At 45.2% G+C, this 18,115-nt stretch overlaps 1 protein-coding gene across 9 annotated transcripts in view; it reads left to right on the forward strand.

Annotated features, from left to right (window-relative positions):
- TENM3 (teneurin transmembrane protein 3) overlaps window positions 1-18,115 on the forward strand; it is a 1,347,981-nt gene that overhangs the window by 140,612 nt on the left and 1,189,254 nt on the right. The gene's annotated exons all lie outside the window — the stretch shown is intronic.

An 18,115-nucleotide genomic window follows, 5' to 3' on the forward strand; every position in this document is an offset into this window, starting at 1 on the left:
GTTTCAAAGAAGCAAAGGGAGTGCACTCTGGATACTGAGAGTAATCTGTATGAATAATTAACCACAACAGTCTAAGGTGACTTGGCTTCAGCACATAAGGCATAATTGGTCTTAATATGTCTCTAGTGGCCTTCCAGAAAGGACATTGTCGACAGAACCACAATGTATCTTGTGCTGTAGGTGTTTTTGGTGCTGGCGTGACCCCTGCCCCTGGCCCTAACAGGCAAGCCATCTGGGCTACACCACGGCCTTCCATCATGGACCCAAGGGCCTTACCATTCTGCCCAAGACTCTCCTGGAGTCAGTCCTGGCGTCTCTGGCGCCAGGCTCATATGTGAAGCCAGAGAACTTGAGAACTGGGACTTGCAATAGCCTTGGGGCAACATGGATGCCCCCGCATAGCTCAGTCCCAGAACTGAGCTATGCAGTCTAGTATTTTAGGTGTGGTCAAACCTAGGGGCCCCTGAGATACCTGCAGGCTATATAAGCCATGCCCAAGCTGAGGAACGTGCTTCACGTTACTCTGCTAGCTGCAGCGTGACGCTCACCACGTTCTGTTCGGATCCTTCTCTGCATTCCTGAATCTGTTACCTGCAAGAACAAGAACATCATTAGAATACACTTACCTGCGAGCGAATCCTGCTTCTGACCTCCGCTCCTGGGTCCTGAATATACACCAGCTCGGCGAGCGCTCCTTCGATCTGGAAAGCTGCACCTGAGAAGAAAACGCGGCTTTAGTAAGCGTTTATTCTCCAATATAGAAAAACAATCAAAATAAGCGCACGCTTACCTGGGGTTGACTCGTCCTTGGCTCACGTCCATTCCGGGCCATTTTAATGGCCTGTAAAGAAGGGAAGAAAACACTGATTAGCATATAAGAGATCAAGAAGGCGGCATGTGCTACTCTTTACTCACCGCTCTTCATCTTCTCGGCAGCATCCATTCTGGGACATCGCAGCGGCCTGTAAGGAAGAGAGAACAAACAGGTCAGCACAAGATAAGGCACATAGCGCTGCGCATCGCGCTTTCACTTACCAACTCGTGCACAGCCTCAAGCAGCACGGCACCACCAGAACTCCATTCGTACCTAATGAAGAAGGAGAGACATTAATAGGGGCAATTGCAAAGTAAAGAACAAACTGCCAAACCAGCAGTCTTACCTGGACAAACAGGAGTCGCAGCAGGTCTGGACTCTGAGGGCCCGCACCAGTGAAGCAACTAGGTTGCGCCGCGCCCATCCAACAATGCGCCCCTGCGCAGAACAGTAGGACAGAGAGCACACCATATAATAAAACAAGACCCGGTCCTCGGCCGAACAAGAGTCCAAGGGAGGGGGTTCAAGGTCGGAGGTGGTACAACCAGACTGAGTGGCGTCCCCGTGGATATCAGGTGAGCATTACAGGTGCTCGACAGGGTTGAGTCAGTTTCAGGGCGCTTTGCAGGCTTCTGTGACAGTTCGAGATGGGAGTCAGCTGCGGGTATCAGGCGCAGAGACAGTTCTGTGAGCGAAGCTGGATGAACGGCTGCAGTCTGGCCTATAAGGAGGCTTGGGTTCAGTAATTGTTGTCACAGTGCTGATCAGCAGTTCTGAAGCACTGGTCGAGATATCTCGTATGTTTCTAAGCGAGGGAAACTTGACACTGGTCAGCTTGCAGTCGGTTACAGCTCTCGGAACTCGACTAGCTCAAAAATGTCCTTTAAGGCAGGCATCTGTAGATGCTCGTCGAGGTACTTCTTCCAGCTTCTTCACTGGGCTTGTGTCCTTTAAGGCAGTTGGCACACAGCTGAGGCGTGCGTTGCAAGTAGTTGCCATGTCCTTGGTTGTAGGGTCAGAGACCTTCTGGTAATTCCTAGCCAGGAAGTTTGCTGTAGAGCCTAGCAGTGCACGGTGTGTGCTGGCTGGTTACCAGTTCTGGAGAGGCTGTAGGGCCCTCTGAGTTCTGTATCTCCCTCTGTTCCCTGGGTGATGTTTCGGAGGGCTCTTGCTTCCCTTTTTGGGTGTCCTGGCCTCCCTGCACTGACCGAAGCTGTAAGGCAGACTGTAACTTCAGCCAGGGTGCAATGATGAGTTCTTCTTTCTTACTTCTGGTGAAGTCTTCAGATGATCTGCAAAAAGAGGCCATGACCCTCTTTTAAAGCCAAGTGGTCCACTGTAATTGGTGTAGGCTAAGTCCACATTAATGAACCAATCCTGTGGTCTCTACCAACAATCTCCTGTATGTGCGAGGTGAAAACCAGAGTGCTTTGCAACAGGAAAGGTAAAGGGATTAAAACTTCTGTTACTAAGTCCCACCCATCTTCCTGTTTCTTGTTGATCATAGAGTCTCTCCGTTTAATGGATCTCTATGTGGTTTCTGATTAAAGTGGCAGGTCTCCCTTGAAGCTGTGGTGACACCAGGCTCTTCTGGGGTGGCCTAGTATAAACACGCAGTCCAGACATGACAGCTTGCTGTCATTGATGCTGAGGACGGGAGCTTGCTTCAGGTTGACACAGTTACGTATGAAAGGTTGTTGGGTTTCCTGTCTCCTTTGTTAACCTCTGCAGCCAGGCCCCATGCGGGCCTGTTTGAAGTAGTTGTGTGTGTGTGTGTTAACAGGGTCAGGTTCATGACCTTGTCACAGGGAGCAGGGGCACCTCTAACCCTGTGGTAGGTGGACTACCAGGGCATTGCCAGAGCCGATCCTACCCCAGAGTTGGGGTTTACAGAGTGCCTGATCTGTGCAACTATTGCTACCACTGTGCCTTCTAGCCTCGGTCCTGGATTCTTTTCTTAGCTTTTCAGAACTACACATCCCAGAAGTCTCCAGGCCATCGCAGTGAAAACCCGGACGGGAGCCAGAAGACCAGGCAACCAGCACACACCATCACCCAATCTCGATATATCACTTTTGGGAACACAACATTTTGCCTCTGAAGAAAAGAACTGCAAAACAACAAAGATAAAGCTACCTGAAAACGAACAGTGGTGTTTGGAGGCAACAGACAACACACCAGAGACCATAAATGAGATCAGGCTTGCCTGGGTTTTTTTTACAACCTTTGACCTAAAGACCCTACCCCCCCCAGTGGAAAGAACAGGGATAGATTGGTCCCATAGAGCTGATGACCAATGAAAACCCGGCGAAGCAGTGGTGCGGCATAGGCTGCGCTATAAAAGCAAAGCCTTCGTTGGATGGATGGATGGAAGGTAATCGGGAGAGGTTGGGTGTGTAGTGGGTGGTCAAGAAACCAGGCGGTGGAAAGCGGAGTCTGTAGAGGAGTGTTTTGAAGACTGTGGCGGTGGTGTGAAAGAGTGCATGTAAGGTTTCATGTAAAGAAAATGGTACTTACTGAGAGTAGAATGAACGTGAGGGAGTGGCTGGTGCAGAGAGAGTGAGAGTAAAGGGGGAAGGAAGTTGGGCAGGGTGAAGAGTGCATGGAGGTGTCAGGGTGAAAGCATGAGAGAGTGAAGAGGGGGGCGAGAGAGAGGTGGTAGGAATAGTGGGGAAGAGCAGAGAATAGGAGGAGAGTAATGATATGAGGAGAGACCGAGAGAGTGCAAGCGGATGAGTAGAGAGAGGGCAGAGACAGATGGAGAGAAGTGAGACAGTGTAGAGAGGGATAAGATCGGAACAGAGAAAGAGATGTGAGGAAAGTAGACGGGCGGAGATAGGAGAGGGTAGACTAGTAAGCCAAAGGAGAGGAGGAAAATGGAGATAGCGAGAGGAGGAGTAGAGTGGGTAGAACGAGAGGAAGAAGTTGATAGAGAGGTGAGGAGTGGGAATGATCGAGGTAGAGAGGGAGAGAGAGAGAGAGAGGTTGAGAAACTATTGAAGGTAAACCTCTAATAGAGCAAAGCTCTTTTAGAAAGCCCAATAGGGAGATGGAGAGTAAAGGCAATGGTTGGGGAAAATGAATTCGATCAAACACAATATAGATGTTAAGAGAAAGGTGTTTGGTGAAGAAGAGATACTCACTAAAGCACTTCTGCAGAAAGATAGGCAGCACCAGTTCAGCTATAGCCCTGTTTAGCGAAGCAGAGCAATCTGGGATCATTGGCAAACTAAAGCCAACAAACTGTAAAGGTGATACATTTCTGCCATTAACAATTAAAGCCTGTACCCCTGCTTTGATAGTGGCCTTGACTAAGTTTGTAAATGCCTCCTTCAAGGACAGTCTTGTTCCAAATGAGTTTTAAAAAATGCCTGGATTACTCCTCTTCTAAAAAAAAAAAAACAGGTTTAAGCCCCCTAGTACCAACACATTTTAGGCCCATCACCAAAACGCCATTTTTGCTAGAAATATTAGATTGTGTGACTAATCAAATACGAGATTACTTGAATAACCAGAACATCTTGAATAAATAGCAGTCGGGCTTTAGGCAAGAATATGGGACAGAAACAGATCGGCTGGATTTAAAATCCAGATTCCTATAATTTAGGGACAAACCGCTCTGCTCATGCTGCTGGAACTGTCCACGGCTTTTAATTTGGTGGACCACCCTCTACTGATTTCAAGGCTAAAAGAGGTTGCCGCTTTCTTTGATTAAGCTGCATCCTGGAGAACGTATTTTCTTACCACAGACTGATTAGGGTATGTAGCGACTCTGCTGAGGCTCTTCCAACCCCACTACATTTTGGGGTCCCAGAAGGGGCATGCCTTTCGCCTTCCCTTAATAAATCTTTTACAGTCCCCATTTGTAACACGTTGGAAGAAAAAGGTACGTGGTTTGTGAATTCTGCAGATGACACACAATGTGTCATCCCCTTATCAGGAAGCAATGAGGAGAACTCTATAGGAATATTAAGAATGTGTATGGTCTGATACAGGCCTGGACTGTTAATAGTGGATTAGCACTCCATGACGAAAACAATGAGCTGATGGTTGCAGGTACAAAACATAAAATTGCTACCCTGGGATCAGACTACTTGTGTTATCAAGTGGCCGGATGCACAATTGTCAATAAAACAAAAGTGAAAACTCTAGGGATGTGTCTAGATCAGAGCCTCAACATGTGTGCTCCGCTGAAAGGTCTGGTTTCGGCTTCTTTTTTATTATATGAAGCGTCTGGCTCAGATAAGGCCCTTTCTCACACAATCTTAACAGTGGGGCGGTAGCTAGGGCCATTATTGGCTCTAAAATAGATAATTGCAGCAGCAGTCTATTAACTGGGATATGTAAAAAGTACTGTGCCAGACTGCAAGTGGTACAAAATAGTGAGGGTTGTAGCAGGCCTAAAAAGAGACCATATTTGAGATGCAAGACGAGAACTGCACTGGCTTCCCATAGAGGCCAGGATCGAATATCTGTTACTCCTGATCACCCACAAAGGCCTGGCAGGTTCCAGCCCAGCATATCTGGGGGAGGCCTCACAAAGAACACCGATTGTGAGACCACTTGCATCTAATAACACTGGTTGGCTGATGGTACCAAGATGCAAGCTCACACAGGTTAGCAGGTTTACATTCTTTGCAGCTCCACCGAAAGCATGGAATGCCATCCACCCTGATCTGAGCGAGACAAAATCTATAGATGTGTTCAAGAAGAAGCTTAAAACTCTGTAATTTAGATACATGTTCTTGCTTCCCTCGTTCTACTCCGTCTGGTTATGTTAAATGTCGTCCGTCTGGTTCGTTTGACTGTTCGTCATCTATGTGCGCCCATATGCCTCCGGGTCACCTGGTGCGCATTAACAGTAAAGTTAGGCCTTTCCTTAGGAGCAGGCTGGCTTCAATAGTAGGGACCATAACCACTACTATGTAAGCTAGCAGCAATTGGTTGTAGGGGTCTAGAGTTCAATTATCCCACCCCTAACCCCTTTGCGTCTCAGGCCTACTCTCTCATCATTGAGATCCTTCAGGAATCCACCCCATTTCCTGTTTTGTTCAAAATAAATATGTAACAGCTTGCTATGAATTGTAGGCATCTTGTAAGCCTCATATTCTGATTTGCCTCTTGATCTTTTCCTGCACTGATAAGTCCCAAATCACAGTTGCGGCGATGCAAGAACACTTTATAATACATTGCGTTATGTGAGAGAAAACCGTGGTCGGTTTAATACATGCACAAGCGTTCCGCATGTGACGGCCCGCCTATGTTTAGTAACCCAAAACAAGCCAATTCCACCCCTTTCCAGTTGGTTGGGACTCCTAGGAAGCGATCAAGATCCCTGCACCACTCCTGTATACTATATATGTGTGATGGTGGTGAGTGCAAGTGCAATTTGATGCGTGCTACAGAAATGGTGTTAATGAGCTGATGGCACTGGTGTCTGGTAATTGCCAGGCAATTTCCTTATAACCTCAGTTGGAAGAAAAGATGAAAGGGTACTCGCGAGAAGGTGACGTTGCGTAAAGGTAATCATACCCCTGTTGGTTTGCTCGCTTCAGAATATTCAGATTTTGCTCCACGGGAGCCCCTTCCTGATTGATAGGTTTGCCAAAATTCCAGCCCTCAATCCAGTATTTTAAACCTAATCCTAACGGAACAAGCCTCTTGCTGTGTACATTGTGCATACATGTCCTCAGTGTGCTTCTGTGTGCACGTGCTGCCATTGACTATGTAAATGTATCTTGTTGCCCCAGAATTGTCCCCTCCTGTTTCGTGAGTATACCAAGTGACGTTTGTGAGCAGCTTTCCGGATCATATTCTTCCTGAGGGAAGGTATTTAAAGACCGGTGTGACTTTACCAAGATCTACTTTACTCTGGCAGATATTAGTAGCAACTTCAACAGTGAAAACCTGGCAGTGAAAAGGCAAGTCACTCGAAATCTACATATGGGAAATGACGATTGCATAAAATATTCCAAACAGTGCAGCTGTCCCCACATTTGATATGAAATTTCATGCAGCAATTTTCTTGGGGATTTATATTTAAAAGAAAATGGTTACTTTTTAAAGGGAGGGTTTGCCCCAAAAAATGCACAGCCTTTGATATCTTTGATTAACAGGAGTGTGTCTAAAACACACCATGACGGGGATATAACCCTTCCGTTTCTCTTTGTAACTATCAATGGGGAAGTGGATTCTGTTGGCTGTTGAACGGGCCAAATTCCTAAACATGAAGATTCTCCTAGTTTTTGTGAACCTTATTGGAAACACGAAATCTCTGAGAAACCAGCGTTTCTCTGCGAGCACAACTAGATGTGCAGCACGCAGACATTATTTCTGTAAAGGCCAGTTTGTCCACTCACCCTGCAACCACAATCTGACGCGCTTGTTTTCTTGTGCATGAAGTTAAAAGCAACAGAAAAATGTGGGTCCTGCAAGGGAGTGACCAGAGGGACCCAAATTAAAAGGCCTATTCCTGCTAGACAATTTGAACCTATTTCCATTTTCTATTCATTTCTATTTATAGATCACAATGGTCGCCATCTCGCCACTACAGACTTTATCACTGATGGCAAAATAACAGACATGTAAAGGGGAGAGCATATGTCTTGTTTTCTTTCCAGAAGGATAATATATTTCTGGTGGAGCACATTTTGGGCGTAAAACTAGTCCAAAATGTAGCATAGACTTCGGAAGGAGGCCCTTTTAGAGTTTTTTTTATTTATTTTTTTTAAAAAGGGGAACCATTACATTTCAGACTTTGACCAGCCAGGAGTGTTCGGGAAATTGTGGGAGGAGCAGATTGAGGCTGAAGGTGTAGCTTGGGAGGCTCATCCGCTTTGCCCTGTGCTCCGGCCGCCGCTGTAGACCATAGCCGCTCAAGTAATACAGAGTAACTAAGTACTGCATAATTGCCAACAGCTTCCTTCTCAACAGGGCTACCAACAGTTGGAACCTGTCGGTTAGACGTGAAATCCAGAATGTGACGGTTCAGCTCCCAGCATGCACAGAGCTGCTAAGCAAATTAAATGTGATCCACAAAATAAAACATGTCAACTATATGCATCTTTGTACACACTCCCTAATGAAAGACAGTTTGTAACATTGGAATCCATTTTGGCATGAACGACCATATTTGATAAAGTGTTAATAACAAAGAGTTCTTTCATGCAATGCAAAGTGTATGAATTTAACAAACCCAATGTGTGCTGTGTCTTTGGAATACTAAGGATCGTGCTGTGTTGTGTCACACTCTGATCTGGTTTGCATTTTAATGTGCCCTCTTTGTTACAATACCTGTTATATCCTGCTGCTTCCTGATCTGGCTTCCAATTAGGTGCATTTGTATATAAAGAGACGAGCTAAGAAAAGATATCCACTAGTTCTGCACGTGTGTGCGCTCTTCTGCTAAATGACGGTTTCCCAGCTCAGCACAAATGAGATGTGCTCTATAATTGGGGGTGTTCTTCTAAGGAATGCCTTGTTAATGTTTTAAACAGGGCCAACGTAATTAATAAGTAATTTAATACAAAAAAGCAAGAAGCATTTCAACCATCTTGGAGTTCACCATGAACTATTACTGCGGCCAATTTATATCCCCAGTCAAACATGCTTAATCAGGGTTCGAGCTCGGATATAGTGACGTTTACAATCTGAGTTGTGTTGACAAACAGGGTACTGTAATGAGTTCCACAAAATCCTAAACCTCTAGGGGATTAAAACACAAACAAAAGTGCAACGCCAAAAGCGGACCTGGAGTTTGGAGCACACTCTTGGCCTGCAATAAGTTTGACACTTGACCACAGTTGCTCAATGCACTGTGGGTCTACCAAGGAATGAAGCAAGAGTCTGGACATCAGACGAGGGCAGTGTAATGGGCATATCTCAGGCCATTGGATTTTGGAAAGCTCTCATCCGGTGCCTGATCTTTGACACACACCTGGCACCCCAGTACATGGTGCAAAAGATATTGTTTCCCACAAATGTAAAATGTTCAGAGAGTGTTCTTAACTAAAATATGGGGACAGTAAACTTCCAGAATTCCTGTCTCTTTGTTGTGCTCTTTTAAGTGGAAAAAAAGTTTTCGAACTGTGTCATGATTGTACTGGTGCTGTGTGCATCGCATGCCAAAAAGGTAATACTAATTTATTCTTATGGTTCATTAATAAAAGTGGCATTTTGTGTATTGAAAGTGTCAAGTTGCCCTTTTGTTGCAAACGCAAAATCACTAAGTTGGAGAGACTGAAAGTGATTTGCGCATGGTCATTTGCATTTGCTATGGCTCCAATGTGTGATGAATTGCCATCTAGCAAGGGTGTGAAAGCCCTAGCTTTTTTTATTGTTTTTAAGTAATACAATGATGTGGGTAATTCCATCTCTGAGAGGATAATCTGCTGATCAGATTCCTCTTTCATAGGCTCCATGCCAAAAGCATAGCATGTACTTGTGCCTTGCTGCATCAGTATCCTGATTCACAACACCTCCTCTACCAGTGGCACATAGCAGGTCAGAGGTCACAGGTCCCCTCTAGATAATTGCAGTGACACCCAGGTCTCTGCAGTGCAGGGGCTTCATTTAAAATATGCACCCCTGTTCCAAAAACTGTGTAACCCTAAAAATGTTGTCCTGGTGGGACAGAGAACTGTACATTTAAGCAATACCTGAGTTAGGCTACAGTGTCCAGAAGCTCTCAGAGTTATCCAGGCACATAAAATTGATCTCGCAAATGTGTCAGGCCTGTGGGCCCAGATCAGCTGTGGAAGGGTTATGTGTATTCCTCCAAGATAAGGCCCACCCCTGTCCACTGACAGGACTAGCCTTGGGGGATTGCTTCGCTTTGTTCCTTTGTGAGGGCAGGGAGCACCCTTTCCCCCAAGACAGCCACTCAACAGGATGCTGGCATGGGAACAGAAACCAAGAGGCACACCCATTCACAGAGAGCCAGACCTCACACAGGGGGCTGCATTCCTAAATGTCTTTGATCCTGTTGAGAGAGGAGAGGCTGGAATTATAGTGAGCAGGTGAGCGGTCTGTACAGTTTTGGGAGAATCCTGCCATCCGGACTCTCTATGGCCTCTCTTTCTCTTTCCTGTCCTCTCCCCTTCCTCTGGAGCAAAGCACTTTGGGTGTGACATCATGTGGGTAAAGTCCACGCATTTCAAGAGTAGGGACGGGACCCCTAAGCAGGCTAGCTTTATTCCAATCACTTGGGGACTTTTGCCTGTAAAAGAAGGGGTCTCCCACCACTTCTTGGAATCCTCTTGAAACATCCTGAAGATTCTGTTGGACCCTGCTGAAAGAGCAGTCATCTCTAAAGTCCTCCAGTTGTGAGGTGGAGGTAGGCGTTCCAAGGCAGAAACAAGCTATGTGCCCTAACAATCCTCGGGGACCATTGGGGTTATCTGCTGCTGGAATAAGATCTGCCTCCCTGCCAGCCACAGCACTACCCAAGACCTCTGTATTGGAGGACCCCTGCAGTTGTGTGCCAGCCTCCCCTGTGTTTAGGAGTCAGAGAACAAGGACCCATCTTGTCCCTGAGCCCCTGGATTGGGATTCGCAGCACCCTGAGAGCCAAGACAGCCAGGATCCTAGTGTTTTTCACTGTTGAACTGTGTGAGCGTGTTTCATGAACTGTTCAACACATTTCAATCAGCAGGACCCGCCGTTGCTGCCTTTTGCTCTCTCCTGATCTTTGCTCTGTGCCAAGAAGCCTGGTTCAGTACTGCCAAACCACCAAGAACTGTAAAGAAGGTACTGGTGGTTGCTAACTTGCACCTTTGGTCCATTTTTGTACCATAGAGACTGGTTAGGTCACTTTGAACTCTTTTTGTTCACAAGTGCACATCCTTTTTCAAGCACATTGTTGCTTACCTTTCAGCCCTGATTCACTACCCAGGGTTCTGCACCAACTATCTTAGCTTTTTCAATGTTCTTTCCTCAGGGGTGGGTTTTGTGTAGCGTTTATTCTAGTTAGTTATTGATGTACATGGTGTGTTTAATTAAAGTGTATATGTATATTTTTATCAAACCTTGATTGGACATCCTTTATTTTGGACTGTAATAGTTCACTGTTTGGGTTGCCACTGAACCCCATTCACGCCCTTCTTAAAAGCATAACCTTCCCTCAGCCCACATTACCTCAAAAGGCAAAAGAGGTATATCTCTTCACTGTATCTGTTTTACCTTTATGCTTGTGTTGGCTCTTAGTTTGTAGAAGTGTGAGGGTTGAGTGGGTGTTTTGGCCTCTACTCATCCTTGTACTCCTGCAGGGCAGAAGTCAATTCTTCACACAATAATTGTCTGAGAACCTGGAGAGAGATGAGACTTTAGTGCAAGTTAGCAATTCAATTAGGTAGGTTTTTTGTAGATATCTGCACCTTCTGGTCACACTTAAGCAATTGTCCACCTTGTGAACAACGTTCATGGTGGAAGTTGGCGCCTCATGGTTTTGTGCTCTAGCACCTTGAAGCGTCTCTTGTGCTAGAGGGAATTACCAATAAAGATCTCAGACAAAATAACTGGACAGACTAAAAAAATGTGGCAAAGTACTACTTTATTCTCAATTTAATAAATCTGGGTCAACTGGCAGACACTCGCACGCAAACTTGATTATAAAGAGGTCTTATACCCCAATATGCGTCATCTATGACATCATCCTACATGGCAAACTATAAAACGTATAAGCGGGAGGGATTGGATAGCGGAACATGTCTATATATAGAATACATAGGGGTTAGTACACAATTGGTTGTCTCTTATCTGTGAGGCACACCTCAAACTACCTCTAAATATGTATAATACTGATTATAGCGAAAAAACTGGCAGCAGATTGGTCTATGCAAAATTGTATAGCAGGTTGCCCAATAGACCCACTGATTGGTATGCATTATCACCAAACCTTGGAGCACGTAAGTGAAACGAAACCCAGGTGCTTGAATCACGTCAGAATACTTCACACTTTCCAAATGAGTCCATCATCTCATCAGTCCGGCCATGAGCCAACTTTTCCCATCTGTAGTTGACCTTGTAGCCTGCTCTCTGTTCTGGGACATTCAAGGGAGTTTAAGCACATCACTATCTTCATCTGAGGCTTAATGAATAGCCCTTGTTTTTGACTTCTTAATCACATGTGAAGAGACCACAAATGTGTCAGTTTCGGCCTCTTATTTACTGCTATTTGATTTAATTACACTGGGTGTCATTGCGCTTCTTGGCCTGTAGAGATTTGCTCACTCTACCTTGTATAGACTTTATAAACTTTTAATTGTCCAATGCTTGGCTCTTGCTGATGTTTTCTTCTTCTTTAATCTAACAGAAATATGTCTCGTCTATGGCTTATCCACCTGCCTTCCTTTGTGCTTCGCAGCTATTCCTTAGATATTGCATCCTTGATCCCAAGCCAACATAGACTCCTCTTTGTTTTTCACACAAAGCTGTTGTCCAGCGTCTCCTGACTCTTGAACCCTGATCTGTTTTTGAGGTAGCTGAATTGTATCTTAACATGAGCCGGCCTCCATTTTTCAATTATGGCCGTCCTAGCCATGTTATATTTTCCTCTATAACAAGCTTCTATGTAGGTCATCTACCTAGCGTTACTGCATATTTACACTTATTTATTCAGAAAGTTATTGTATTTGTTTGCATTTATGATTACTTTATCATTTCGTACATGTTTCTCTTATTACTCCAGTTATATCATCCCTCTGAAGTATTTTCATATCTTTTCAGTATGGCTTCATATATTTGCTTTATGACATCACTGTGCCCTCATCCGGTTTCACGCAGTGCTCCATGATGTACAATGGTGTGTGCTGACATCCTTCTAAACAATATCCTTCCACACTTTATAAATAACCAATTATAATTATAAAAAAATATCATCCCTCTGACACTCGATGCAGCAACACATGGGGTCCCATACAGAGCTGTTCTCCTACTGTTCCAGTATGATGGCGGCGAGGAGGCGGGAGTTGGGGATAATGCATCTTACTGTTCCTCCACAGTCTTGTTGGCTGATGGGTTATTTCATTCAGATTTTAAATCTGAGGGATCAGCAGGGAGTTCTGTGATTGGTGGGGCCCATTCCTTCAACAGAAGTTAAGGTGATCCTGAACTGATCTTCAATGGGCAGTGATTTGGTTCTACTGTCTACAAAAGCTAGGGGCAAGCCTACCCAGGACAGCTGCCCCTCGCGCTACCCAGAAGAGTGTAAATATCCCAATTACTGGCTTTCTAGGCTGCAAATGGCCACCTTCCTTCCAGTTGTTCACATCAGCATTGAACCTCTCTTCTAAAATAGAAATAAGTGCAATTGTATTAGCTACAGATTTCATATTGTTCGGGTCAGTGACACAGGGCTCAGAATTCTCCCTACAGATGAATGCTAGACTTAATTATGGAATAAGCGTGTTGATCATTGAGTAGTGTTGCACTCCATGCTCATTTTGGTACACTGTGTACACATGTAACCATCTTTCACTTTAATTCTTACTTGAATCAACCATGAAGGTTCAGCTCATTGAAGGAGGGCTATACAGGCTTTACTGCTGCAACCGCGTGACTCTACCCCTCCCAACTAAACCCAGGTCAAGAAGTCCAAAAGGCAGCTACTGAAGTACCCTTTGGCTCTGGTGTTGCAATCTTAAACCAGTTTCCCTGGTGGCTGTTCACTGGCGTTCACACGTACGGCAAGCACTCTTCCAGGGTACCGGTTTAATTAGCGTTAGAAAATATTTAGCGTGATCATTCTCATAATATAGAGGATGCAAAATGATCTTGACTTGTACCGGTAGTCTCGCCTGTCATTACCTGCCGTTCTGACGGAATTGTATGTGTGTCATCTTTTTTGATTGTGTGTGGGATGGCCATCCTTGGGATTTATCAGTTCATCAGAATCCTAATGCATGAAGGAAAAGTTGTAAATTGATGATTTGTCCCAAGTTCTGGTTTCCCCATTTCTGGATGCCGAACACTCACCCAATTCATTAGTACCTGCTGTTTTTGTGGATTTTCACTTTTTTTTGGTTAGCATCTTCCCTTGCTTCAAAGAGATCTACATACTCTTGGGAATTATTTGCTCAGCAAAATGCTCTACCCAATGGATTATAATCACATTGCCCCAGACTGTGATACACCACTGATTGCGCTCTGCAACCAATGGATGCACTTCGATTGTCTATTCCTGTCAAATGGTATAAACATACTGATCTGATAGATCATAGAATGTAACTTCCCGAATTTTGACCACATACATTGCTTTTCTGCTTTAGTTGCTCACAAAGCTGCCTGTTTCCAGGCAGAGCAGACCAAGCATCCCGACCTGCTACACAGCAGGAGATCCGCTTGCTGTGAGAGGCGGGCCTCCCCACTAACGCCCTGCACTATATTCTGACTCCTAGTAACGGACCACGCTTGATGCCCACATCAAGCGTGGTCCGTTACTTCGTGGGCCAGCGAAGGCTGGCGTGGTTTAGCTTCAGAACTCATCTGAGACTGTATTGCGAGGTAGAGCTTCTTGAGAATTAGAATACTTGGGGCCCGATTCATGTAATTTTTTGCACCGTTCATAGTGACTTTGCACTGTCGACACAAACTCTGATTCACGGAGCTGTGCAAAGTGTATTTTTTGCAGTGCAAAGTCAGTGCATAGTCATTTTTGCAGTACAAAATGACTTTGCACTGCATAAGTAGACTTTGCACAGTTCCATGATTCGGGGGGTGTGTCAGCAGTGCAAAGTCACTATGGACTGTGCAAAAAATGCCATGAATCGGACCCTTTTATTCTTTTTTGCTACTGACAGAACCACTAAATATGGGCCCATTCTTGGAGGAGCGAGCACATCCTCAAACACCGCTGGTGTCCTACCTTTCACACACAGCATAAAGGGATGCAACTGTACCAAGGGACCTTCAAACCAGCTCAAGTTTTATTTTTTAACTGTAAACTGGCCGCAGGGTGACCCGAATAAACAAGACTGTGAAGGGGCTCCTTATTTTTAAGAAGCAACATACATACACTGCCTGAGGCATCCAACAGCACTCCTTCCTCCAGCAGTGTAAGAAAATAACATTATTCATTTGATGTTTTCTTTTTTTTGGCAGACAGTTGTTTGGAAAGGTGCTTCTCGCCCCTATTTCTAGAGCGCAGTTTGCTGACGCGTCCTGACGGCGTCCCCACCGAAGTGCCAGTGATGACAAGTCATAGGAGACCAAGTAATTCCAAAGGCTCATTCCACATAATGCATTTCACTGAAGTTTCACTCTTGGGGCCAGATTATAGAAACTTTGCTCTGAGTGTACGTATAAAGTTGCACAGTATTAGCACCAGGGCAACAGTTCCTTAGTGCTAATACCATTCCATATTGGCACTAGGGCAAACTTTCCCTGGTGCAAAAATGCAGTGCAAATTTATCTTTTTTGCACCAGGGCAATTTTTGAGTTAGTGCTTATAGCTTGCCAAACTGCACTTGTCACGGTGCAATGGTTTTCTAATATGTCCCAGTGTTTTTTTAGAAATAGGACAAACCTTGCCCTAGTTCTAATACTGTACAAATTTGCCCTTGCACCAGTGCAATGTTTCTATAATCTGGTAGTTAATCTTAGGCAGCAGCATGACTTTTTATCCTGCAAAGTGTACTTACCTTCCTCAAGTCAATAGTCTGTTTTATCTTCTGAAGATGAACTTGGGAAGTATCCATTTTTCAACCGCTACTCATCCGAAGGCTTGGTTTACATTGAAGATGGTCCAATATTCCTACCCTTTTTCCCATCTCCCAAAACGCTCCTCAAACCCCCATTGTGTTGCCTCCATTAAGAGCTAATTGCTTTTTCATTGGGTCTCACTGTAGTGGGAGTAGTGTTGTTATGATCACTGCAGTTATTGTGCCAAATCTCAAGGTCGCTTGCTTCAATCCCTCTTATCCAGGACAAATGTATTCTGGGAATGGGTAGTCATGGGCACGCACAATGGGTATTCCTTTTGTGGAATCCAAGGGTGTTCAGTATGCGAACATGTCTGGGGTTTGCAGTGCATTGCACCGTCTACTAATACAACTCAGAACTTGGATCCAGTATTAACTTGTCAGCTTTGCCAGAGCCCCCATATATCTGTGCAGAAAATTATTCCACACCCCACTTAGCATCTTGGGCCTGCATCTACAGTCCTGCAGCCATCCAAAAGGTTGGCTTGGATACTTGGTTTGGTTGTAGAGTCCTAATTCTGGGAGCTCAGAAGTAGGATTTCCTACCGATCAACCTACAGGAAGGCCCAAATCTCTGCCCCTTTCGATGTCCACTAAACACTTTTGTGGCTTCCATTTCCCAGGCCTCAGCTGCTGGACACCTGCTGTTACAGTGGCAAGCAAGGCGACTTACTCGCCTTCAGTTATAAGGCTTTTGCACCAGAATGAGTGACTTATGTTTCAGGTTCTCGGTAAATACTCGTCAAGTGGAAGAAATGACATTTATAGATAACTTGCCTTTTTATGTTTTAGCATCAAGCTAGCAAAGGACCATTGGAGGTTTACGCTGCTGCATGCCAACGAGGGAGTCTATTATAGCTAAACACTATGCATTGTGGCCTTGGTGGCATCGACTAATGTGTTCTTATTTGTATTTAAACAAATTCATAATTGTGCATTAAGTGCTGAAATTGCTGTTACGTGTAAAGCAGCTGCCCACAAGGCCACGCCATTTGTCCTTGCGCTGGGGCCAGTACGGCTGTATCACTGAAGAAACGGACCGTGCTAGAATGCAAGGGGAGACCACGGATCTCTTACTGATGGAGTAACGCGGTAAATTATATATCTCTGTGAGCCTTCTTGATGGACAAGGTGGAGCGCTTCAATTGACTTCTTGAGTTTACGCCATTTTAAGTTGAGGTGCTGTGCGTGCGACTGTCACTTTAATTGTGCAGAAAGAGCTTTTTCATTTTATAACAAGACCAGCTTTCTAAGACCTGCGCCTTGGCGTTGTCTGATAAGGGCAGCTGCGCAGTAGTGCTGTACTTTGAGCTAAGGTAATAATGTGTGTTATTACTGGAGGGGGATGACATTTTGAATTTAATAGCAAGAGTATGTGGGAGAGCGGGCACAGCTTGATGGTTCATCAGCATGGCATCTAGTTTGAATCAATCCGCCGCTGATTTGTGTTGGCAAAAGTTCGTTTCTTAAGTCATTCGATGGCTCTAAAAGGCTTCTACGAAGGCACTTCCTCATAATATTCTTGATGTATTTGAAATGATTTTCCCCGCGTTTGCTGTGTTCCTGTGGCAAGAACCTTCACTGCATTTGAGCAATTATCATTTTTTATGAATGCTAATTGTGATTTTTTAAAATATTATTTAGATACCCAAGGAAACACGACCATTTTACATTGTTAAGCAGTTTTGTTATGATTCTCTTGAATTGGGAACATGGCCACAAGTCACACGTTTTGTGACTTCATCTGCCTTGTTTGCATGCCCACCACTGTGAGAATCCAAAGGGTGTCTAACTTTCTAGTCCCCGGGCATCTCTCTCTCAGGTGGCCAGGGCACAGCCATTGCCTTTGGATCCAGACCCTGGGGGCGGACCAGTGAGAGAGGATCACCTGGGTGGAGGGTCTTCGGGGAGAGGCAGTTTGACAACCAATGGTGGGATGCGGTATCCCCCCCCCCCCTTTCCCGTACCCATGTCTATTCCTATTCTATAGGATACTCCAACGTCCCCATTCCCCTCCCCCTTGCTACACAAGCACTGGGTTGAGGAAGAGGGAGACTGAGAGTAAAGAGGCTAACGCATATCTCATCGGGTCAGGGAAACTCAGGCTCTTGACTTTAATCACATACATATGATATCCATTAGCTCTCCCCACAGAGATAAAAGGTGGAACACAGAGACACACTCTGAGCAAGGTGGAACACGAGAGGGAGCAGAACCTCTGGGGCGAAGGCGAACCTACTGGAGCAGGACGACTGATCGAGGGACTAGAGCAAGGGATAGAGGAACCCTGAAGTTGCCAGTGGGAGGTTGTTGCCTCTGTGAAACCGTGAAGGAGACGAAAAGAAAGTCAAACCACAGACAAGAAGAAACCTGCATTGTGTTTCAAGGATGCCAACGACCCTCCCGGTGAACGACAGAGTTGGGGGGAGGGGGTGAGGCCAAGCCTGTGGTATTAACCTTGACTTGTGATCAAAGCGGAAGAGACAAGAAAGAAACGCGCACAACCAGTGATTTGGTGAAAGACATGAAAGGCCGGTTTGTATCAAGGAAAGATAGAAGCCGCAACAGTGTATCTTACAAGTCAAGGTTGTGCACATGTTGATGA

This window comes from Ambystoma mexicanum, chromosome 6q, assembly GCF_040938575.1.
Source record: "Ambystoma mexicanum isolate Mex_15411 chromosome 6q, UKY_AmexF1_1, whole genome shotgun sequence".
Lineage (NCBI taxonomy): Eukaryota > Metazoa > Chordata > Amphibia > Caudata > Ambystomatidae > Ambystoma > Ambystoma mexicanum.